Source organism: Tachypleus tridentatus, chromosome 13 (genome assembly GCF_004210375.1).
Source record: "Tachypleus tridentatus isolate NWPU-2018 chromosome 13, ASM421037v1, whole genome shotgun sequence".
In the NCBI taxonomy this organism is placed as follows: domain Eukaryota; kingdom Metazoa; phylum Arthropoda; class Merostomata; order Xiphosura; family Limulidae; genus Tachypleus; species Tachypleus tridentatus.
The window spans coordinates 241,848,469-241,874,267 of NC_134837.1; the positions used below are offsets into that span (position 1 = coordinate 241,848,469).

Sequence of the window (25,799 nt, forward strand, 5' to 3'; positions counted from 1 at the left end):
ACAACATTGGTAAAAATCCTGTGTCCATTATCAGATATAAACAACTGTTTAGTTTTAGCAGTATTAATTAATTTATATAGTTAGTTAATATTTTGTAGTTATTTAGATTGTTTGTTTTTATAATAAGGTGAAGACAAGGGATTCTGTCAAGGTGAAACTCTATTGAAGAACCTGTGGTAGGAGAGATAGACAAGTTTATTTGTGTATTTTTATGTATAAAGCTACACAAAGAGATATCTGTGCTCTGTCTGCCACGGGTATCGAAACATGGTTTCTAGCAGTAGAAGTCTGCATGCATGCCACTGTGCCGCAAGATAAACAAAGGAACAATGAATGTTGGTGTAGGCTATGTAGGAAACTTAGTATATAAAAGACTGTTTTATATAAACAGTATTAATTTATTTATTTAGAGAGTTAATATTCATGAGTATTTAGTTATTGTTGTTTTTTTAATAACAAGAGGGCTAAAAGTTGTGTTTGTAGGACATTGATGTCAAAGCTACAGTGAGAGATATAAATAAAGACGACCAGACGAGCAGAAAAATACATACAGAGAGCGGAATGAGAGCAAAAGTAAAGCCAAGGGAACGAGAAGTTCGGCTAGAGAAAAGTTAGAAAATGGCTTAAGTTAACCATAGTAGGAGTGAATACCCTAACAGAGAGGTTAAAAGTTTTCTGACATTTCATGGTAGTAATTTGCCTCTTCAAAGGTTATTCTAAAGCAACTAAACTAGCCTGTGAGGACTTGAATGAAAAACACACTGTTATTGGAAGTAGGCCTATATACGAAAAGCAGACGAATATTGTAAGTTTAGGGTACAACTGCGGTAACTCACGAGGCAGCGTAATTTGTACACCAATATCATTGTGATAAAAAAATGAAGAAGAAAAGGAATAAGGGAAGTATACACTGATACTATTGTGAAAAATATTTCGGCTTATCAACTGAATTTTAAAGCAACTTAATTGGCCTAAGTAGACGTTTGATAAAAAGAAGAGAACTGTATAGTGTTTAATATACAATTACGATCTCCATAGCATAAAGAATTTTTGTATTATCGTTTAAGTTAACTTGTTTCGAACATCTATGCATATTATTTTAACAAGTGTAGTTATTGTTGTTTGTTTATTACCGAATTTATCGCAAACAAGTCACAGACACCTACCGTAGAAGAATACGCCCTTATATGTACTTACATTAACATATAGACACTAAATATAAATTTTTTTACATCCAAGATAGGACTTCTCTCATATTCAACATCTCTCACGTCCTTTTCTCGTTTAGATTAAAAATTTAAGTAAAGTTAATAAGAAGGTTAGAAAAAACAGAAAACTCTAATGGTATGCTGTAGCCATGGCACCAACATTTCTGTTCCTTGCTTACTCTGAGATATTCTTAGGTTAAACTGATTTTCTCAAAAAATATAAGGTATGCCCACTTTATAATGGAAGAATCAGTAAGATGAATAACGAACAGAGAATGTATTGTACTAAAATAGTTGTATTCAATTAAAGAAATGAACAGATTAAACATAAGATGTTATACAAAATTAAAGCAACCTTTATGTAAATCAAAGGACAGGCACAATATATATAGCTGTATTAGAATGGTTACTTGCTAGTAAAACTTTGAATTTCTTTCCTCAAGATGACTTCCTGTCAATTAACTCGCACGAGTTCCTGTTTCGTGAGGATAGTTTCTTACTTAATAAGATTGTTGTTGTTGTTTTGAATTAAGCACAAAGCTACACAATGGACTAACTGTGCTCTGCCCACCACGGGTATCGAAACCCGGATTTTAGCGTTGTAAGTCCGCAGACATAGCGGTGAGCCACTGGGGGGCTTACTTAATAGGAAATATCAGATTTATCCATGATGATTAGCAATACATGAGTAGTCATTTTCATTCATTATAGAGGAAGCTGCATCATCTAGATAACATCTGCTCTATCAGTGACGTAGGTTGCTCTCATTGGCCTTCTTAATTGGTGTGCATCGTTGCAGCAACATTCCTGTAAAAGAGTAAAATTTTATCTCTGGAAAACAACAAAGAAGCAAAAGTAGTTACAACGTAGTTAACTTATCAGTTTTCAGGATTACGTGATATGTCAAAGCTGCAGAGATTGAAAATAAGCGAAATATTTTTCCAAGTTTTATAGTAATACAGGAAGGAAGAAAATGCATGGTGTGTGTTTGTTCACAAAGACACAACATATGTCTGTTAATACGTAATAAGATGATGTTTCCTTCTGTTAATTAACATACGATTTGTTTCATATCAGTCATAATTCTTTCAGCAGTTGTTCTTCAGGTGTCAATAACGTCGATAATATTAACATTTTAGAAAGTCACAGATCACATCACAGAAGTACATAATATGTTTTTATTTATTCATATTTTACAGAAGCACCTTTACTATAACGGCCCAACATGGCCAGATGGTTAAGGCACTCACTCGTAATCCGAGGGTCTCGGGTTCTAATCCCTGTCACATCAAACATGCTCGCCCTATCAGCTGTGGGGGCGTTATGTTATTACCACTATTCGATGGTAAAAGAGTTGTCCAAGAGTTGGCAGTGGGTGGTGATAACTAGCTGCCTTCCCTCTAGTGTTACACTGCTAAATTAGGGATGGCTAGCGCAGTTAACCCTCGTGTAGCCATCGAAACTAAAAAAAAAAAAATTATACAACTTGTTACTGCAAACGTCACCAATAACTTATATAAAACTAATTCATTCAGATGGACAGATACTTCGAAGAAAAAGCAGACAATTGATAAAAGCTTTTGAAATCAATATTTTTTAACTCCTTTATCTATTGTTTGTTTAGAATTTCGCGCAAAGCTACACGAGGGCTATTTGCGCTAGCCGTCCCTAATTTAACAGTGTAAGACAAGAGGGAAGGCAGCTGGTCATCACCACTCACCGCCAACTTTGGGCTACTCTTTTACCAATGAATAGTGGGATTGACTATAACATTATAACGTCCCCACGGCTGAAAGGGCGAGCATGTTTGGTGCGACCGGCATTCGAACCTGCTACCCTCGGATTACGAGTCGAACGCCTTAACACGCATGGCCATGCCGGGCCCAGTAATCTAAAGAGAGACATGTCATATGTCCAACATATGAAATCTGTTTTAAACTTCCATTGCCTTTTTAAAACATAAATAGCCTAAACATTTTTCACTATTACATTTCATTTAATCGAAATACTTGCAATTTTATAATAAAAAAAGTTTTTTGTTTGTTTTTCAATTTTGCACAAAGCTACACAAGCGCTGTCTGCGGTAGCCATCCCTAATTTAGCAGTGTAAGAATAGATGGGGTGCAGGTAGTTATCTCCACCGACCACCAACTCTTGAGCTACTCTTTTATCAACGACTATTGAGATTGATCGTGACTTTATAACACCCCCAAGGGTGAAAGGGCAAGCATGTTTGGTTGACGGGGATTCGAACCCGCGACCCTCAGACTACAAGTCGAGCGCCCAAACCACCTAGCTATGCAGGGCCTTCTCCATCTATTACTACGATGTTATATTCGTTATCATCACTATTATCTTCCACTGTAGCATTTTTCCTTTCTGTTACAATTTTTTTTAATTCCCAAAACCTGTTTCTCTTTAGTTTTATTAACATTTTGAAACTTTCCAATCCACCGGATCTTGGCCGTAGAAACCAGTCCAATTTGCAAAGTTAGTGAACATCACAGGAAGTTTGTTTAAAAACAACTTTCCTGAATTTTTGAAAAAGTTAATTTCTTCAATTGCTAACATGACATCGTCAGGTGACCTATCTTCTAGTTGCGTCATAAAAACATTAACTGAGAATATTTTGTTTTTTTTATTTCGTGCAAAACTATGTGAGAGTTATTTGCGATAGCCCTCTCCAATATTGTCAAAACCACCCAACTCCAACAGGGAACATGAGTCTGAATAGCCTGTTGACCGTAATAAGGTCCTCAACAAAGATGAATGTGTGCATTTGTTTGAAAGGAAACCATTTAGAGATTGATTCTTTATCCATCGATTCGTCATTTGCAATAATTTCGAGAACTAAGGGTTCAATGCTCAGCGGTAAATCTAAAGGCTTATAACCTAAAAATCTGGTTTAGATGCCTGTGGTGAACACAGCACAAATAGTCTATTGTATAGTTTTGGGTTTAATGACAACAAAAAGAGAGCCAAGATAATTTCCTTAAATCGTGCTATCAAAGTATATGCAGTAACCATTTTCTTCTTTCATTACATAGTTTGGACACACTTTAGGTTTTCTTGGTCCTTTCGAAAGCCTTGGCAAAAAATCATGTCCTCTCATGTAAACACAAAACATATTTATTCAAGAATTCCATGCTATGAAAAGGTCGTCATGTATATATGTCGAAGATTTTCTGAATAAAGTGCAAACCAATGAGCACTGCATCATACATACAGTGTTCTTATCACGCCACGGGCATCTAAATACAGATTCTAGCTATGCCACTGGAGGAGTCTGCTGGCTTTTTTCTTTAATATAGGTATTTCAACATATCTTATTATCTCACTTGTTTCCCGACCGCTCTTTATATATCTTTGGCCAAAAGTGCAATCATATTCTACATTTTGATTTTCGAGAGCTCTCAAAATATAATGTTTCATTGTTGTTGTTTGTTTCAATTGACACAACTCATCCTAGTCGCTTTACTGACTGGAAATTCAAATCATTTTCGGTCTCTTCCATATTCCTCAACAGAACTGCTTGCACTTCTACTTTGTTATGGGTCTGGCAAGTGATCGAAGTTTTGTATTTTCATTCTTTTCTACTTTTCAACGACAGTCATCTACTTCATTATTACTACCTGTTTGCAAACATTTCTGTAGATGATATTTTCCAAATACGTTTGACCATCTGGATTAAATTTCACTATAAGCCTCAGAAGTGATATTAGCTGTCCTTTTGCAATATCCTCGCAGCAAAAAGAAGGGGCTGGCATGGCCAGGTGGATAAGGCACTAGACTCTTAATCTGAGGTTCACGGGCTCGAATCCCCGTCACACCAAACATGCTCGCCCTTTCAGCAGTGGGAGCATTATAATGTCACGGTCAATCCCACTATTCGTTGGTAAAATAGTAGCTCAAGAGTTGTCAGTGGGTGGTGATGACTAGCTGTCTTCCCTCTAATCTTGCACTGCTAAATTAGGGAAGGCTAGCGCAGATAGCCCTCGTATAGCTTTGCACGAAATATAAAACAAATCAAACCAAAGCAAAAAGAAAAAGAAAGAATGATGTTTCTTTTTTTTTCGAAAACCGGCAACAGCCAATACTAGCGTTAGTAATTTCTCGATGATGTTCCAGAAATTGATATGTGTGGTATAAATCTGACACTTTATTCATTGGCTATTTAACCCTGAAAGACGTGGTGGTTCGCTGTCCGTACGCTCCGAAGAATTGCTATCTATATTTAGGTCAAGACTGAAATAATTTATCTCATAACGACAAGAAACCCACTTGAAGTAAAAGTGTATTATAAAGACGACTGGTTTGGGTTTGCAAACTTTCTTTGTTAACCTGAAGATGGCCTTAAAAGGTCGAAACGTTGTTTTGTACTTTCTTTTAATTAAAGTTTTAACACACAGACCATCCAGCCGCCTTTAGAATACAAATAATTCTTTTGCCATGACCAATAGGCCTAACGAAACTATGTAGGCTAAATATGTATCTCAGAACCGCTGGTATGGGTATTAACACTTTTATTAATAAAAAGAGAACAACGTTTTGAACTTCCTAGATCATCTTCAGGTTAAGAAAGTGTGCTCGTCATCGATAATAGGATAAATATAATAAAAAAACGTACAAAACGATGCATCACTTTGCTTGTTGTATACAAATTGTTATCGACTTGTAGAACTGACTATGACAGAATTCCAATTTGATTGAGGAAATTCGAACTTTTCTTTGGGCCGAAGTAATAAACTAAAAGTATGCTCACCTCAACGATATTCAGTTTTCTATTAACATACTCCGAAATACATCGAGTCCTGAATCCAATCTGAATTTGAACCTGCTAGTTACGTTGACTGGTCACATACAACTGAACTCTCAGGTCATTTCATAACCGTGTATGATGCGTCAGTTGTTTTCACTTGATTGTTATTTCTGATGTTTAAACTTCACATAAGTCCCAGTTCGTTTTTTTTCTTGCTAAAATGTGAGTTTCAATACCTGGGATGGATGCATCATGGATAATCCAGTGTGTATCTGTACGCTCAATAATAAACAAAACAAGTTTGTTTTTTTAACATCCTGTGTAAGTATTTCAAATTTCATATGAAATGCTGACCGGATTTTTTTTTTTTGAACATCATAGTATAATAATTCTGGTACTCTATCAGGTGAACAGACATGACGGTTAGGCTTGAACTCCATAATAGCAAGTAGGCAGTCATTAGTATTCATACATTTAACTATACTGAAACTATATTACCTGACCATTCCTACCTACGCAAGACCGACTCACGCACACCACAAATATACGGCATCCCCAAACCTCATAAACCAGATTGTCAACTACGACCAGTAATGCCCACATATGAATCGTTTAATTAAAATCTTGGTAAATACAAAGCATGGGCATTCTCCAAATATGTAACATCAGCCAGCTCATTCATCAAAGACTCTTTTAATTTCAAGTCTAATATAAATCAACTTAATCATAAAGCCTTAATGGCCAGTTTCGATGTTATATCCCTCTTTATAGAAGTTCCAACCACTGAAGCCTGCAAGATAGCCTTAGAACTCTATATCCGAGACCCTAACCCAACTATGGACATTCCCAGCAACCAATTAGCAACCCTCATAGAATTCACCACGATAAAGACAAACTTCAACTTCAAACCACAACTATATACAAACAAATGGCCTAACCATGGGCAACCCAGTATCACCAGTTCTAGCCAATATTTTTATGACACAAGTTGAAACACAAGCAACTAACACAGCATTACATCCACCACTATACTGGTACAGATATGTAGATGACACGGTTGCGGGATTCAGATCTAAAGAACACATACTTAATTTTTTCAATCACATTAACTCTATACATCCCAACATTAACTTGACATGTAAACAGGAAGAAAGCGATCAAATATAATTTCTTAACCTCAAAATTACGAGAACCGATACACAATTTAAAACAGAAATCCACCGAAAAATCACCCATACTGGAATATACATTCCTTGGGACTCAGCACATGAAACAAAACAAAAACTCAACATATTAAAAAACAAAATAAACACAGCCAAAAAACTATGCTTATCAGATAAAATTAACGACGAATTAGACAAAATAAAACAATACTTCATCAACATCAATAAGTTTCCTCCACAAACGGTAGAAAACATTATACGCATACTCCTAGACAGAAAGCAAATTCAACTAACAAAAGTAAATATACCCCACGATTTAAAAAATCACGAAACCGTATACTGCTGCATACCATATATTCTCAACATCAGCAGACAAATAACCAACATTTGGCAAAAACTTGTAACAAAATATGACATTCCAGTTAATACCAAATTTATTCAAAAACCAGGCACAAAAGTATGGTCCATACTATGTGAAAACTGCACTGACAAACACAACACCAACATTATTTATAAAATATAATATGATAACTGCCACTTCTATATTGGAGAAACAAGTAGAAAAATGGAAACCAGATTCAAGGGACACAAAAAAAATCACCTTCATACGTTTTCAAACACTGCAAATCAAATAAACACAACATAACTACAGAAAACACCCAAATACTAAATAAAGAAATAAACATAAACAAACGCAAAATTGAAGAATCCTCATTTATATAAAAACTCAAGCTCAAAATAAACCAATACAAAGGAACACTTTTATACCTATATTAATAAATATAATCCAACATCTAAGCACGCCCTCTACATTCCTACACTCAGTTACACAACCACCTTCAAACATGTGATCAGCTATCGGTCGGTTACCTCTTCCTTTCTTTATGAACCTGACGATGACCGAAGAAGGTCGAAACGTTGCTCGCTCCTCTACATAGAGCTTTCCCTTTCCGTACCAGTTTTTTTTATGTATATATTTTGACCATTCAGTGTAGTGAGTTTTTTTCTCACTGCAGAGCAATTTCACTGGTCCTCATGACAGTAAAGGGGTGGTGGGTGGTCTTTTCTTATTGCAGAGCTACACAGCTGGGAAACAAACCCTGAATGTTAACGTTGAAACTTCGTAAATTTATCGCTGACCCACCGTAGATAATAAACGGGTACGTAATACGCTTGAGTAATTGCTATAAAAGCCGCCCTCTTTAATAAAAAAAACAGGTTTAATAAGCGTAAAATAATGCATAAGTTTAAGCAAGTCCTAAAGATAAGGCTTTGGGCCGATCCTTCTTTAGTTTAAAATTTTCACAAAATTATACCTTTGACCTTAATATACAGGATGGTAGACAAAAAGTGACCCCCTTGAAAATGTCGCTAATTTGTTATAACCTATATTAGATAATGTAAAAATATATAAAACTAAATGCTTTTAGAATGCAATCGACTAGATCTGTTCAAATACGATCTCAAGTCCTAATTTTTACACTGGCTTTCGTAAATACCTGAAATTTTCATGATTTTAGTTAAATATTCTCATATAAAGTGTTGTGCATGTGCTGTAGTTTCTTATATCTTCTTATTCCAATTAGCCTTCGAAATGATCAAGTTTCTTTAGTATGTCCCCTGTATATATTACAGAAATATTTGAAAATGAAATTTACAAAGCATTTATTTTTCTATTAAGGTTTAAATAAAAATAAAAATTCTCAATTACATGCACTTACGCAGTTTTGCATATTCGATTAGCCTCAACACTTTTGATCTGGCCTCCACTGGCACAGTGGTATGTCTGCGGACATATGTTGCTAGAAATCGGGTTTCGATACTCGTTGTGGGCAAAACACAAACATGTCTTTAGCTTTATGCTTAATAATAAACAACAATTTTTGTCTCTAATTTAAATTATTGATATGTTCAAAGTTCACTTTTGTCTGTAAAGTTTAATTAGGAAGACAGGTTATCTTGTATTTATTTCATTCCATTTGAAATATGAGGCTTACTAAGCCTAAAGGACAATTATATTTTTTCAGTACATACAGCTTAGCCTAATCAAACAAGTTTGCATTTGTTGCATTCATTTTGTTTCGAATTCGGTCGTAACTAAATAGTTAAGTAGTGACATTTCAAGTAAATAGTTTGGTTTGGTTTAGAATTTCGCGCAAAGCTACACGAGGGCTATCTGCGCTAGCCGTCCCTAATTTAACAGTATAAGACAAGAGGGTTTGCAGCTAGTTATCACCACTCACCACCAACTCTTGGGCTACCCTTTTGCCAACGAATAGTGGGATTGATCGTAACTTTATAACGTCCCCACGGCTTAAAGGGCGAGTATGTTTCGTGTGACAGAGATTCGAACTCGTAACCCACGGATTACGAGTCGAGTGCTTTAACCATCTCCTGCCAGGCCTCCAAGTAAATAGACATGATATCTTTGTTAAAAAGAAATTTCACCCCTCTTTAGGATTTTTGTTATTTCTAAGCTTTGAAAATGTTACTGTGCAATAAATAGTGTTGCATTTCTATTGCTTCGGTATTGAATTAGGGTTAACACTATTTATTTTCAGTAGATTTGGTAACATAACTAGTTTCTTTCTATTGAAAATATCACCGTATTGCTTTGGTATTCAATTAGGGCTAACACTATTTATTTTGAGTAGATTTGGTAAGATTACTAGTTTATTTCTATACATAATGTCACCGTATATTTTAAAGTAGTAAAGTGAATATCAAATAATAGTTAGTTAAAGATTGAAAGATATGCATGTAACTTGGCCAAATCACTTACAAATTAATTCTAACCACATGGAACAATCGGATTAATTATATGATTTCTGCGAAGCTGTCATAACAAGTTCTAGGAATAATTAAAAGATTAGTATATGTCTATAAATGGGCGTTAAGATATTATTTATTTTTTTAATCAGTAAGCAAGCTCGTAAAACGGGGAAATGTAGGTTAATTTGATTTCACCCTGAAAATCAGGGTTCAAAAAGTTTGAATGGATAAAATAGTTAAATTGATTAAAAATGTGACGTTCTTTCTTTAGTAAGTACACGGATTCAACCATTATTAGTAGATATTATTTAATATTCGTGAGTTGGATGGGGGAAGAGTTTAATGAAACGTTATTGTGCTTCTGGTGTTTTAGTTGATCAAGGAGTTGCGTCTTGACCAGTATCAAGTAGACCGTTTTAAGATGCTATCTTTAACCTAGTGAACAAGGACAACGTTCGAAATGCGATGTAACAACTGACATGCCATATGACGCTTCATTTATGCTCCGCCTAATGAATATGACGTAACTTCTTGCTAACTGTTGCCGGTAAGTGCTTGCATTCTTATTTGAAAACTTGCATTTTTCTTTAATAGGTAGGGGAGGGGTTATAAGACCTTCATAACTTCACAAAGAAACATTTACTCCTTGTAAATCGCTGGAATGAATCAAACGAAACTGAAACTGTGATATATCTCTTTATTATTTAGGAAACTGCGATATATCTATTTATTATTTAAAATTAGATGTATATAAGTGTTTTAATGAACAAATTTAAAAGTTTGATTATGACGTCACGAAAGCACTGTAAAATAAACGATTTTTTTTATTATTATTTTTTGCAAGTCAGATACGCGATGTTATTCTCTGAGAGTCAACGTATCATCTTGGGCGCGAAACGGTTGTAGCCACGTAGTCAAAACGACACTGTCGCCTGTAATATATCGGAGGATAAGTCAACATAAGCGAACTAAGATTTTTTTATCTTAATGTTTGAAGAGCGACGATTACGGCTTGCAAAATTAAAAGGAAATACGAAGTACACTAGCAGTACCGGGTTTCTTAAATTAAGTATCTGTATAGGAATTATTCCATGCATCAGTTCTTCAGAAGTACTAACTGTATAGAGTAGAAACAGAGAAAACATACATGTACATAGAGTTTTTGTAGTGAAGTGCAGTTTCTTCTCCCCTTTCTTGTTTCTAAGACACAGTGTTCTAACATGTTATCTTGTTTCTAAGAGTCAGTGTTCTAACATGTTATCTTGTTTCTAAGAGTCAGTGTTCTAACATGTTATCTTATTTTTAAGACTCAGTGTTCTAACATGTTATCTTGTTTCTAAGACTCAGTGTTCTAAAATGTTGTCTTGTTTCTAAGAGTCAGTGTTCTAACATGTTATCTTGTTTCTAAGAGTCAGTGTTCTAACATGTTATCTTGTTTCTAAGACTCAATGTTCTAAAATGTTATATTATTTCTAAGACACAGTGTTCTAACATGTTATTTTATTTCTAAGACTCAGTGTTCTAACATGTTATCTTGTTTCTAAGAGTCAGTGTTCTAAAATGTTATATTATTTCTAAGACACAGTGTTCTAACATGTTATCTTATTTCTAAGACTCAGTGTTCTAACATGTTATCTTGTTTCTAAGACTCAGTGTTCTAAAATGTTATCTTGTTTCTAAGACTCAGTGTTCTAACATTTTATCGCTGAAAAATATTCGAACTCCTTTATTTAAATCTAGTTTACCGAAAAATAAACAGATGGCAGTCCCACCATGGGTCAACGGTAAGTGTACGGACTTACAGTGCTAAAATATCGGGTTCGATTCCTCGAGATGGTCTAAGTGTGGATAGTGTGTTGTGTAGCTAGACTTTCGCTAACACAGCGGTTATAATAAACGTTGATAATATTGGTCATGATTCTGATAGATGACTAGATGACTATTCACCATTTCAAAATAATACTATTCCTCTTCCCTTAGTGCATCATGTACGCACTTGGTGGCCACTACTGGTTGAGCAAAAAGTGATTCTAAATTATTATTTTCTTGGTCTTTTTGAAGGTTTTATATATGTACATATGTATATAGAGTTTTTGCAATGAAGTACAGGTTTTCTCAATACGAAACTGATCAAATCACGAGTTTGTATCCGCCTGATCTGAAATTTTACTTTTTTAGGAAACTTACTTAGATAAATAATCGATAAGAAGTTCTTAAAACTTAAATGCATATATATATATATAAAAAAAAATATATTTTAAGTCAGTGATTCTTAAAAACAAAATTCTAACTCATTTATACTGAAGGTAAAGAAAAATATAACTATCATTTCACCACCCCATATGTCTATATATGTGTTGACAATTAAAACAAATGGTCAAGCCAAAATGTGTTGGACGTGACTGACAAACAAATGAAACTAGAATGCAAACTACATCATGGGAATGGTAATGAAATACTTTGGAAGGGATACACCGTTTATCAGATTTAGCCTTTCTTCGCAAGTCTCATGTGAGTAAATAAGAATAAAATAAATAAACAAATTTAGATCAGACATGGAACACTAAGCCCATGAGGTACCACAAAGTTAAACTTATATTTTGGCCTCAAATCAGATATAAGCTGTAGCTGTCGTATTAGCATTAAGTCTAGTGAGGTTGATACTTGCCTGAAATGTTATTGTTCAAGAATATTTAAGTTCAGACACATACCATAAAATAATCCTATTCCCAGGAAATTTAAAGGCAGAACATAATTTGTGATTAATTCTTAAATTTTATTAACAGTCTGTCGTTATCACATTGCTTTGACGATAACAAGGAGGAGAAGTTAAACGTTAACTTTTACTTATTTATAAACGATTCTATGTTCTGTTCTCTATTATTTGTTTCAGCAAATAATAGTATTTTCCTATAATATAATAATCTCTTACATAGACGTCGCTAGGTGCTTAAAATATTGGGGAACGAGTTCATATGTGCGGTGATTTTCGGTGTTTCAGAAACCATGATATCGATCATGGTTTTCTATTATGATTTTTTTGGACAGCAACTGGGGATTCTGGACACTGTCTACTAGAATTGGTGCACAAGCATCTTGTGGCAGTGTCCATCAACGCCTCTGATCGCCTGTTTTAAGAACTGGTGTTTTGTAATATGTAAAAAGAAAAGAAACAAGTGTTTATTATGTTTGATAAGATAATGATGATATGTTTGGGAATCTTCTACAGTTACATTTGTTTTTAATGAGTGACTTTGAAAATAGGCTAATGAAAAAACATATAAATGGCCCAAAACCTATTGTGTGTGGACACAGTACTGTGTATATAGCATGCTATTGACTTCTTCTTGAGCAAACAAAAACAAACATTTCTCTTACCTTAGCCTTAAAATAATGAAATTTCCTATTAATGTAAAAGTAGCATTTGTGTTTGGACACAGATCCGGCAAGATCATCTAGTTAGGGCTTTGGACTCGTAATCTGAGGATCGCAGGTTCGAATTCCGATTAACCAAACATGCTTTCTCTTTTAGCCGTAAGGGCATTGTAATGGTACGGTTAGTCTTACTACTCGTTGGTTAAAGAATTATCCAAAAGTCGGCGGTGGGTCGTGGTAACTAGCTGCCTTACACTGCTAAATTAGGGAGGGCTATCTGCGCTAGCCCTTTACACGGACTTTTGCGCGAAATTCGAAACAAACAAGCAAACAAATCTTCTTTTTGATATATTTACGGTAAGAAATGCATAGAATGTAGGAAAGTGCTGAACGCTGCGTTGGTTTTCCCATTGTTCTTAAACAAGGAAACGTAGCCGAAATATTGTTTTTGAATTTCGCGCAAAGCTACATGAGGGCTGTCTGCCCTAGCCGTCCCTAATTTAGCAGTGTAAGATTAGATAGAAGCCAGCTAGTCATCGCCACCCACTGTCAACTCTTGGTCTACTATTTTACAAAGCAAAAGTGGGATTGATCGTAACATTATAACGCCTCTACGGCTGTAAGGGCAAGCATTTTGGGTAGGACGAGGATTTGAACCTGCAACCCTCAGATTACGAGTCGAGCGTCTTAACCACCTGGCCATGCCATTACCTTTTGAGGATGGCCAATTTTATCACGCTTTGAATCTGCGTATTTTTAACATGTTAATCAAGAGTTCTCTTTTCTTTTCTTTTTAGATCGGTGTAATTCAGTGAAATAAACAACAAATAAATTGAAATTTACTTTGTTTTATGTTTGTGAAGAAAAATGTACTTGTCACTGGTGTGTTAGGATTTGAATGTAACGAATCTTTAACTTTTTACATCATTTTTGACCAAACGTTTTATTTTGTTAATTTATTTCTAGATGCTGTCATGAAACTGTAGAAATGAGCCATGGAATGAATAAAATAGATAAACAGACAATACAACATTTCTTCTGTTTCTATGGAAACAAATACTTCACTGGTATAACTAAAGTATGTTATATCTCCTGTGGTGTTGTGTAATTTTCACGCTGTGATTGTTTAATATAGTGTAGAATAACCTTTCCTGCAAGGCCAAAGAAAGATGCGATCCACGTTTAGAAAACTGTGTAACACACAGCTATTTCAATGGCCGTAAAAGATTCTGCGAAATTGACTGAGATAGAGCTTAGTTATAACAGAAGCGGTGAAAGTGGGGGTTCTGTGTTGTTGAAAACATGTGACGCTATTATGTGAAAACAGCCATGCAGTGGTTTTAAACGAACCAGTTTTATGCTTCAGAATTCGTGTGTTTTTATTAAATGTCATAGTAACAATATTTAGTGTCCTATATTTTTAAGCATTCACGAGTTCAAGCATTAAAGATTTTAATATATGATCATTGACTGTTCAAATACTTAGTGTTATTAGCTGATGGTAGTATGTCATTTGTACATACATTCACACACCAGCTTTGTACTGAGCTATTAAAGAATACAATGTGTAAAGTTATCATAGTTTGTGATTTACAGTTCCCAATTAAAGCCTCACTAAACAGTTTAATAGCTTTTCAATAACCATTTAATGCATAATAATACATCGCTCGATCTTCAGATTAATAAAAAATTGCACGAAGAACAAAAATAAAGCCTGCATAAGTGATTATCGTGCACATCGAAAGTACTGGGCTAGAAAGCGTTTTTCTTCGACAATCAGATTTAGCTACAAAGCTAGGACTAATTACGAGTTCCATTGGTTTGGTGAGTAAGGTTTAACTTCGTTGTTTAGTATCGTTTACACAGGACTTCTTAGTAATGGCCAGTGCTTATTATGAAGGTTAGTCGGAGATAACTTTCCATCAGTCAGTCTAACAACCTGTAAAATCTTTGTAGCTACTTATAAACTGTTATGAAGAATATCTGATCATTTAGCTATTGAACTACTGTTTGTTTCAGTTTTGGCTTCCAGTGTCTTTGAGCGAGTGTAACGAAGATAAATCTTCCAGTTTTGAGAATAGTCTCTGCTGTCTTATAAATGAAAGTAGATGGTTGGGATAATATCACGTTGAAGCTGCACATGTTTGCTGTTTCTTATACAGTCAATGAATTATAATGATTGCTTGAAAAAAGACTGTAGAATATGAACGTGTTTAAAACGTTCGGTTACGTCCTTGAAAGTACTTGTAGTATAAACCCCACTCTTTTGACATAATGTATAAACACAATGTTCAACATGGGAAGTTACCAGACATTTCTGGGATATAGGCTACAGACGCTTGGATTGTTGTTGTTGTTTGTAATTGAGCACAAAGTTACACAAATGGTTATTTGTGCTTTGCCAACCATTGGTATCGAAACCCGGATTCTAGCATTGTAAGTTCCCAGACATACCGTTGTGCCACAGGGGGACAGGATCTTGGAATATTATTACACGTAGAAAATATAGTTAAGATGAGTCAATAAATCTGTTATCTTGTAATCTGAACATCACAATTGAACTTCCTGTGTTTTTAAAAGCTTGGTACTGAGTAAAATTAGTTTTTGACTCGTGAGATTTTAAGCTCAAACACAGAATTATAAATTGTAAGTTATCTAAACGATTTAGAAAATATTTTCTCCATGAAGATAAAGGAAAGACTATATTCTTGTAAGTATTGAAGTTGTGATGTGTGCAGTTTTACACAGTCACTTGTGTGAATTTTGATGATAAATCATGTTTTTCCGTAGCATAAAAGTAGAATTTGGTTCGTTATATATAACAGAAATATACATGTATCAATAAATGTTAATCAGGTAATGGATAAGCGTAATCTGAATAATTACTTCACAAGTTTTAATGGTAAGATTTTAGATCACAACCTGAACCAAAAATTTATTATTTAGTTAGCAAAATCTTCAATACTGTAATGGTAGAAGAGAGTAGTACCATAATAGTTGTATCTAGTTCCCAGAGAGTAATAAAAATTCAGTCCTTGTTATAAAATACTGAGCAAGTGAGTATTGTGCTCTGATTACAGCGTTTTGTTTAAGCAGTGTTTCTTTAAGTTAACTATGTAAATAAACACTTTCAAGTCGAAGTTTCTAGTTTTAAATATAGTTTCTCATAGGATTTTTATCAAGAATCACTTAAGTAAACTACTCTCTCTCTTCTTACTTCAGTTGTTTCAATTAATCTTCGAAACTCATTGCATTTAGTACTGGTGACTCAGCGGTAAATTTGAGGGCTTATTATGCTAAAACTCTGGATATGATACTACACTTTTTGTGTAGCTTTATGCTTAACAAGCAAAATGATAGGTTCTTGAAAACCTGTTTACTAGTTCGGTATCGTTCTTGCAGTACATATATTTGAGCGTGTAAAATTCAGTTTATGTGATTCACGGCCTCCTAGAACAAGTAAATAAGTAAATCGCTCTTCTCACTTTGAGGTCGTGAATGAGGGTCAGATCCCCTTATCTAGTTTGAAAAGAATGGTTTGAGTAGTCTGTTAACTTCCAAGTTACATACGACTACCACAGATATCCTTTCAGTAGCTTTGCGCGAACTATAGTGAATATACAATGAATGTTGTTTTCTGAACGCAAAGCTACACAGTTGGATACCTGGGCTCTGTCCACTGGGGGTATCGAACCTTAAATTAAAGGTAAACAAAGACATGAAATTACACTTGACTTGGAGGGAGTCATTTTTAACTCGTGCTTGCCCCTTCTTCTCCCCCCCCCAAAAAAAAAAAAGTAAATCACACGTTATTCGTTTCTTGTTGTGGTTTGTAATTTATTGATAAAGTAAAAATATTGGAAGCGTGATAACGTTTTTCGGGTGTAAATCATCTGGATAGATAAAAGATTCAAGACTGTGTAACTCTTATCGTGTAAAAGAGGAGAAAGATCTTGAAATATCTATACTTAATATGGTATGATATACTAAATTTCTATACAAAATTCTCTATAAAAGGAAAAAATAATAACATGCTGCTATTTTATATTAATGACAAAGCTGCTGGCCAAGCGTGTTAAGGCGTGCGACTCGTAATCTGAGGGTCGTGGGTTCGCATCCCCGTCGCGCCAAACATGCTCGTCCTTTCAGCCGCGGGGGGCGTTATAAAGTTACGGTCAATCCCACTATTTGTTGGTAAAAGAGTAGCCCAAGAGTTGACGGTGGGTGGTGATGATTAGCTGCCTTTCCCTCTAGTCTTACACTGCTAGATTAGGGACGGCTAGCACAGATAACACTCGAGTAGCTTTGTGCGAATTTCAAAAACAAACAAACAAATCAGACAAAGCTGCTAAGACTATCTTACGCCATTTTTGAGGAAAGCAATCAGTCAATATCATCCTACCACTAACCACCTACGTTAAGGAATTGACTATTACTCTTATAACGCTCCCACAGCTTAAAGTGTGAAAGATATTTTGTGATATTGCACGGATTCCAACCCGCTTACTAGCTTCAAAATCCAGAGCTTTACTAGACGGCTAATCCACCCCAAAAGATAAAAATAAATGTGACTATAACACCTGTTGATAATCTATCACCAGTCAATTTAAGAATAGTCATTTTGAAAACAATTCCAGTAAAGCGATCTAGAGAATCCAACATATTGCGCTTAGAATAATTTCTGCTCTGTCCATAACAAAAGCTATTATTTAAAAAAATGAAACTTTTCATTACCACTATGTATCATTTATGACCGTATTCAAAATATCTTCCAAGTATAAAGTAAACGAATTTTGTTTATGAATATCTTAACCCTTATTAAGCGATGTGTACCTTTGGCGGAGACACCACAAAGGTTCGCAATGATAACTTATTTGTTTTAATGTGTTCTAGATGCTGTAAGTTTCTAAATTGTTTGCACAGCGACTAATACTAGCTTTATAGGTTTGGTTTAAGATTACCCTAAAACGTGTTCCGTGTTGCTTTCTTTCCTGATCAAGTACTGAAGAATGAATGGTTGTGAAACAACCATTAACTATGCAGTATCTCTTTTTAAACTTTCCACTCCAGTTCTATGCATAGATCGCTCTGGCTGTTCTTAGAAACTTTATATCCTCTACTGCACAGCATTCTGATAAACCTGATGAATCTGTTTACGTATCTCGAAAGTATCCAACAAAAACGGATGTTTCATTCTTACTCCACGCTACGACTAAACGTCCAGCTACGTATAGCCTTGGTTATATCTGGAAATGAACATGTTTGTATGGTACGATGTTGAGATAGTTTGTAATTAAGTTTCTTTGAAGTAATCGGATTGTTTAAATACTGTAGTGCTGCGTTGCCGTATATAACAATTCCACAAATGGCATTTTCGTATAACACATCAACAGAGAAAGCTGTTAAATGCTGTTGGTCAAGAATTAAAACTGTACAAAGAAGGACGATTTTTATATATAAGTTAACTCAGCATCAAATAACTCAGATTGGCAGATTTAAGCATTCTGTTTAGGTTTTATTAACATTAGATTATACTTGTTTACCGTAAAAAGGTAAGTACCTCTTCAAGCGTATACTCATCTTCACTGAATGTGATGTGAATTTTTGATTAACGTCAGTTAAACAGCTGCATGATCTTGAAGTTTATGTGTTATTAGATATTCGTGACATAAGTAGTTCAGTGGTGTAACTATTTTCTGTTTGAAATTAAACACAAAGTAACACAATGGGTGATCTGTTCTCTGCCCACCACAGATATCGAGACCCGGATTTTAGCGATGAAGTCCGCAGGCATAACCCTGTGCCACTGGAGGGTGGGGAGATGGTATAACTGTAATTAAACAAGTTGCAATAGATAAATTATCATTATTTATATACGAGAGTGCAGATTTAACAAAGTAAAACACACAGACACACCCGAAAGCTACGTTATATCAAGTAATAAAAATACAGTCAAAACAAAACATTATGCTGTATGTAATATGATCTATTTAAGTTACTTTGTTAAATCTGCACCCTCGTATATAAATAATGATAATTTATCTACTGCAATTTATTTAATTAAATGGTGCTTGGAGGTTAGATTTTCAAATTAAACATTGTGTCTTGTTTGGATTACGGTTATCCTGTGATGTGCAAAGCTGGTCCAAAGACAAGTGGCTGGATGACTTTCTAGATGTTGTTTTGCACATCTTTGACTTACATACGGAGCGTTACTGAGTTCTATTAGGATGCAAATCCTCATACTGAGTTGCCCCACCTTTACCTGCAAAAACTTCCTGTTGTAGCACAGACTTTACATCCGTCACTTACTGTGACGTTTATCCTAAAGATGTTCAGTCGAACTGGGAGTCAGTGATCGTGTTTTTACAGCCGATTTAAGACAATCGGGTATTATCGTTTTGAAAAGTCCTCTTTACTCAAGACAGATATCCACGATGCTAAAGCATTGTGGAATGGGCATATATCCGCATTGGATGTATTGGCTCTTCTAAAATTACCTAAGGGTTCAACTCCTGCCGCGAGATTATTTCTCACACAAGCTTTAGCATTGGTTTTTGTTTAGTGTTTCGTATTGTATTTCGCGCTAAGCTGCAGTTTGGTTATGTGGACCTAATTTTGAGGTGATAGACTCTGAAGAAGGCAGCTAGCTAGTCGACATGAGCATCTCACACACATACCAACCCTTGGCTATTTTGCAGACGTACCACAATCACGGCCCTAAGATACAGTCTGCAATGTGTATATATATATATAGGTACAAATAAGACGTGAACCACGAAGTATGAGCTACACAGTCAACCATGTTATTCATTGGGTTGCGACTGGACCTTTAACGTCGATACAATATAAGCCGGGTCAAGTGTCCCATGCGATTTTGTTTACATTTTTACAGTAGGTGGTGGTAAAGATGAAACAATTCGCCAGACGAAATCATAAACTTCCTGTCATTCAGTGTTCTACAATTGTGTGAAGAAGATGGTAAGTTCTAATAAAGTGGCTTGTCAGTGTTCTGTTTGCTATGTACTTTGATCGCTTTTTTGACTTCGTGGTGAAATACACAAAACAGACTAGTGTACCTGATTTACTATAACTTGATATTATAATTCTTAAACAACAAAAAAATCAAAATGTAGAATAATCCAAAAATTCTATAGTGCAGTATTCCAAGTCATATAGTTCCTATCCGTGTGATTTTAAAAGTATATTGGTCAATTTTATAATCCGTAGAAATGCCTAAAGACATTGAACAACAGAATGGAATACTGTAGCTACACTTAGAAGTCTTATTCTCATTTTTGGTATTCATTTCTAGTTTTAATAAACATGTACAATAACACTATGTAACACAAATTTTCTTCCTGGATAGTAAGTGTTATTTCTTAATTGCTTATGTTGTAAAAGTACAGAAAATGGCCATTATTCCCCTCAAACTTTGCTTTTGTGACCTCGACAATGAAATTTAGAAATTAACCTATTTTCTATGTAAAAATGGGCAAATTTGCACATTTTCATTTACATAAGGCCTCAATAAAACAACATATGATTCAATATTTACATGTGTTTATACTAAAGTTATACAAAAATGTTCAGAAGTGAGTAGTTTTACGAGATTTGTGACTGTGATGTAAATCACTTTCACGTATCAGCCCCCAAATACAGTCTCCCATCATGTTTTCGTTATACGCTCCCATATCACAAAAGAAAAGTTTGAAGAGAAAAATAGGTGTTTTCTATTTACTTCAGGCATAAGTAATTGGGAAATAACACTTTCTGCCCAGGGACAAGAAAAAGTAAAAATTTTGTTACATACTGTAATAGGTCTTTCGTAACCGCTTTGTGCTAGTACGTATTACGTATTGGATACATCTCTTATTAAGAAATCAATTTTAATCACTGAGAGTAATCAAGATAATTAGTGTAAAACTGGGCAAGTGTTGCCTACATAAATACAACCTACATGCTTGCAGCTCTTAAAAGTGTCTCTATTTATTTCTGGTGATTCGTTTTTTGTCCTGATAATAATACTGTTGTTTGAAAGCTAAATATTTGATACAGAGAAACGTATAAGAAAAACAATGAACTATTCTAGAATGCTGCAAGTCAATATCGTCATATATATTAGGATCATTAAAAACCGTTAAAGCAGAAGTGTTTACAAATTAAACAAAATGACGAAGAAATACTGTTCACATAGCACTTATGAACAGGATGTTGATTAGTTATTATTATTTTCAGAATAATCTGTGGCATGTTCGCCATACAGAGCTTGTTTCAAGTAATGGTTGGAAAACATAAGTTATCCTTCAAAACAGGAGTGATCCAGATCCCCAGTGATATGCATCGTAGTTGCTAGGAATATTAAGATAAAAGGTACTGACTGAGAAACAAAAATTGTGAAGTGAACTTATTGGGGTTGTTTGTGTTTTTTGAAGAATTGTGAATTTTTAAGCGTTTTGTTTAAAGTCTACGTTGATATAAGAATCATAAAATATGGTGTTCCTAGTCGAGAGGCCCGGCATGACCAGATGGTTAAGGCACTCGACTCGTAATCTGAGGGTCGCGGGTTCGAATCCCCGTCGCACCAAACATGCTCGCCCTTTCAGCCGTGGGGGGTCTATAATGTGACGATCAGTCCCACTATTCGTTGGTAAAAGAGCAGCCCAAGAGTTGGCGGTGGGTGGTGATGACTAGCTGCCTTCCCTCGAGTCTTACACTGCTAAATTAGAGACGGCTAGCGCAGGTGGCCCTCGTGTAGCTTTGCGCGAAATTCAAAGGAAACAAACAAACTCCTAATCGAAGATGATTTAAATTCGCGTCTCCTTGAGATTTAAGTAAAAGAAAAAATATATTTTTTTGTATTTTATTGAATAATGCTTTTAAATTTCTTGCTGCCTGTTGCAGAAGAGAGACTGCAGATGTTATCTGGCTGGGCTGTTGGCACTTTTTAATACTTTATTCAGGTGGGATGTCGTACACGTACATTATTATTTATTTAATCAGACAAGTATGTCACGTGGTGCGTCTAGACGGTTACTTCATGAAACCAGCCTTTTCTTTTTAACTGTACGCTAAAATAAGCACTTTAACACACAAAACTGGTGCTTAATGACCCGGATGATGACTGCCACCGTAACATAAAATAAATATCAGTATAAATGTGTAATTGCTACTTGAGAGAAGAGTACAGGAACCTGTAAATGGCATTTCTATTATGTTATTCTTGTTTAACCAGACGTAATGCACGTTCGGAAAAATTAAAGTAGTAACTTTAGATATGAGATATATTAAATGTTTCGAATTAAACTACATGAATTTAATTAGGTCAACGCTGTTACTATTACTTAATATTAAAACAATGTCAAGCAAATACCTACCTTTAGTTCCGCCGTTTAAAAAATTGTATTTAATCATATTACATTAAGTTACCGAGTTTATGCAAACAATTATATTATATATTATCATTACTAAACTTATGTATTCTTAAGACGGCTGATATGGGTATTAAAACTGTAATTAAAATAAAGTACAGAACAACGTTTCGACTTTTTTAGGTCATATTCAGGTTAACAAAGAGAGTTTGCAACTGACTGTTGCCGGTCGCATGTCTTATGGACTAGAGTGTAAACGGGTACGGGATTGTATCTTGTAGTTAGATGCTAGGTTATAAGTTAGTATAAGTATGAAGGTGTTAGTATAGGTATAAATAAAACCAACCACCAGAAAGAACATAACTTCGACAACATTTCCATTGACAACAAACAACCTGTTTTTCCAGGTAGAACTTAAAACATCTATTTCCCCGAAACAATTTTTTCAAAGAATTTTCACGCAAAACGATCAACATGATTTCACAGAAAATAAAACTAAAAAACAACCTCACACGGAAAAATATTAATCCTATAAACAACCTAAAACAAGACAACAACATCAAAATTCTAAAAGCAGATAAAGACAATGCTATAATTATAATGAACACAAATGAATACTTTCAAAAAAACGAATAACATCTTATCAGATACAAACAAATTTAAACCAATACACACAAATCCAACAACAACACAATATCAGAAAACCTTTATTCTTCCCTGCGCAGGGCCACTCAAGCACACCGTAACTATACGGCACCCCCAAACCTCACAAACCAGATTGTCCACTACGGCCCATAATGTCGACCTATGAATCATTTAACTACAACCTCGGAAAATATATAGCGTGGGCATTTGCTAAATATGTAACATTAACCGGGTCCTTTTTCAAAGTCTCTTTTAACTTTAAATTTGTTCTTAAACAACTAAACCATAAAGTTTTAATGGCCAGTTTTGATGTAATCTTCCTCTTCACAGAAGTCCCAGGCCTACAAGACAGCTTTAGAGCTTTATATCCAAGACCCCAACCCCCAGCACATACACACCCCCAGCAACCAATTAGCAACCCTTATAGAATTCACTACCACCAAAAATAAGTTTGTGTTCAATAATCAAAACTGCCTACAAATAAATGGCCCAAATATGAGTAATCCCGTGTCACTAGGTCTAGTCAACATTTTCGTGACACAGATTGAATCTCAAGCGATTAATTCAGCCTTAAACCCACCACTATACTGGTAGAGGTATGTTGATGATACAATTTCTGTATTCACATTTACAGAACACACACTTAGTTTTTTCAATCATGTTAACTCGATACACCCCAATATTAAGTTCACCTGTGAACAGGAAAAAAAACTAACCAAATAGCATTTCTTAACCTCAAGATCACATTAATCGATACGTAATTCGAAAGAGAAATCCACAGAAAAATCACCCACACTGAACTATACACCTCCTTGGACTTAGCAATGAAACAAAACAAAAACTCAACATATTAAGAAACCAAATAAACACAGCCACAAAACTATGTTCACCTGATAAAATTAATAATGAAATCAACAAAATAAAATAACACTTCATCAACATCAACATATTTCCTCCAAAAACCGTTGAAAAATGATACGCACAACCTAGATCAACAACACACTCAACAGCAAACAAACAATAAAAAATTCCAAGAAACAACAAACAACAAATTTTTACATGCTACATAACACATATTCCCGATATCAGCGAAAATATAATCAACATTTGAAAAACTTGTAAGTAAACACGAAATTTATTCAAAAAACTAAAGTCTACGTTGACAAACACAACACCAACATTATTTATAAAATAAACTGCAACAACTGCCACGACTTTTATATTGGAGAAACAAGCAGAAAAATCTAAACCAGATTCAAAGAACAACAAAATAAAACCTTCATACGTTTTTGAACACTACAAATCAAATAAACACAACATAACCATAAAAAACACCCAGATACTAAGTAGGGAAACAAACATAAACAAACGCAAAATCAAAGAAGCCCTAATTATACAACAACTAAAAACAAAATTAAACCAATATAAAGGAACAACTTTATACCTATACTAATTAATAACCTAACATCTAATTAAAACAGCCACCCGCTAGTACAGCGGTATGTCTCCGGATTTACAACACTAAAATCAGGGGTTCAATTCCCCTCGGTGGGCTCAGCAGATAGCTTAATGTGGCTTTGCTATAAAAACACACACACACACACTAATTAAAACGCCCCCTTCAATCCCGTACTCGTTTACACTCTCGCCTCTAAGTCATGCGCCCAGCAAACGGACATTTGCAAACTCTCTTTGTTAACCTAAAGATGACCTAAGAAGGTCGAAAAGTTATTCTGTACCTTATTTTAATTACAGTTTTAATACCCATACAAACCATCTTGAGAATATATTTTTACTTCAAGTAGGTTGCTCCTCATCACAGAATACTAAACTTAACTACGTTTACGTTTGTTTGCGACGTTCTTATAGTGTCGACCAGCGGTTAAAGGTCTCTAACATTTTCTTTTTTTTATGTTAAAAGAGCTAACTCTTCTTATTTACTTTGGATACTGAAAAAATAATATACTGTTAACAAAGTAAATAATAATTAACTAAGTAACACATACATACAGATAAAGCCTGGTTGACTCCAACTAGGCAGAGAGAAACAGTTCCTTTATGTGATCTAGTTGTAACTTGAACTTAATGGACATGAAAGTGAAAGCTAGTCACACGTTGCGACAGTGGGAAGAGTATTGACTCTAATGAGAAGTGCCTCTCACTCCAACATTGAAAGCCCTGAGGCAGTAAGTATCATCTCTGAACTGTCTTAGCTGTTGACAGAGCCATCAACAGTAATACGAACATTGTTAACTCACATAACTTCTGTTGCATAATGAAAAATGTTCTTCCAGGCTCAGAGAAGAGGGACAAGAGGACAGAAAGTGAAGAATATAAGTAAAGGGAATAAGAAATGTCTGTAGATAACATTATGGAATGTACTTAATAACAGGATTAGACGAGAGATCACTGAAAACCTATTGCATGAGAACAATGTCGTAATGGTGCAAGAAAAAGTTACAGCAGAAATCATCATATGGCAGATACGTTGGAATATTCTTTCAAC

At 34.9% G+C, this 25,799-nt stretch overlaps 1 long non-coding RNA gene across 20 annotated transcripts in view; it reads left to right on the forward strand.

Annotated features, from left to right (window-relative positions):
* LOC143236702 (uncharacterized) overlaps window positions 1-25,799 on the forward strand; it is a 326,353-nt gene that overhangs the window by 126,427 nt on the left and 174,127 nt on the right. For 16 of the 20 annotated variants that reach the window (XR_013019669.1, XR_013019670.1, XR_013019674.1 and 13 more), the window contains one exon: window positions 10,276-10,449. The exons of 2 other annotated variants lie outside the window; for them this stretch is intronic. This is a non-coding gene — a long non-coding RNA (uncharacterized LOC143236702). Of the gene's footprint in view, window positions 1-10,275; window positions 10,450-11,642; window positions 12,069-14,243; window positions 15,542-25,799 lie in introns of those variants that run through there. 2 more of the 20 variants (XR_013019688.1, XR_013019687.1) reach the window with 2 other exon arrangements.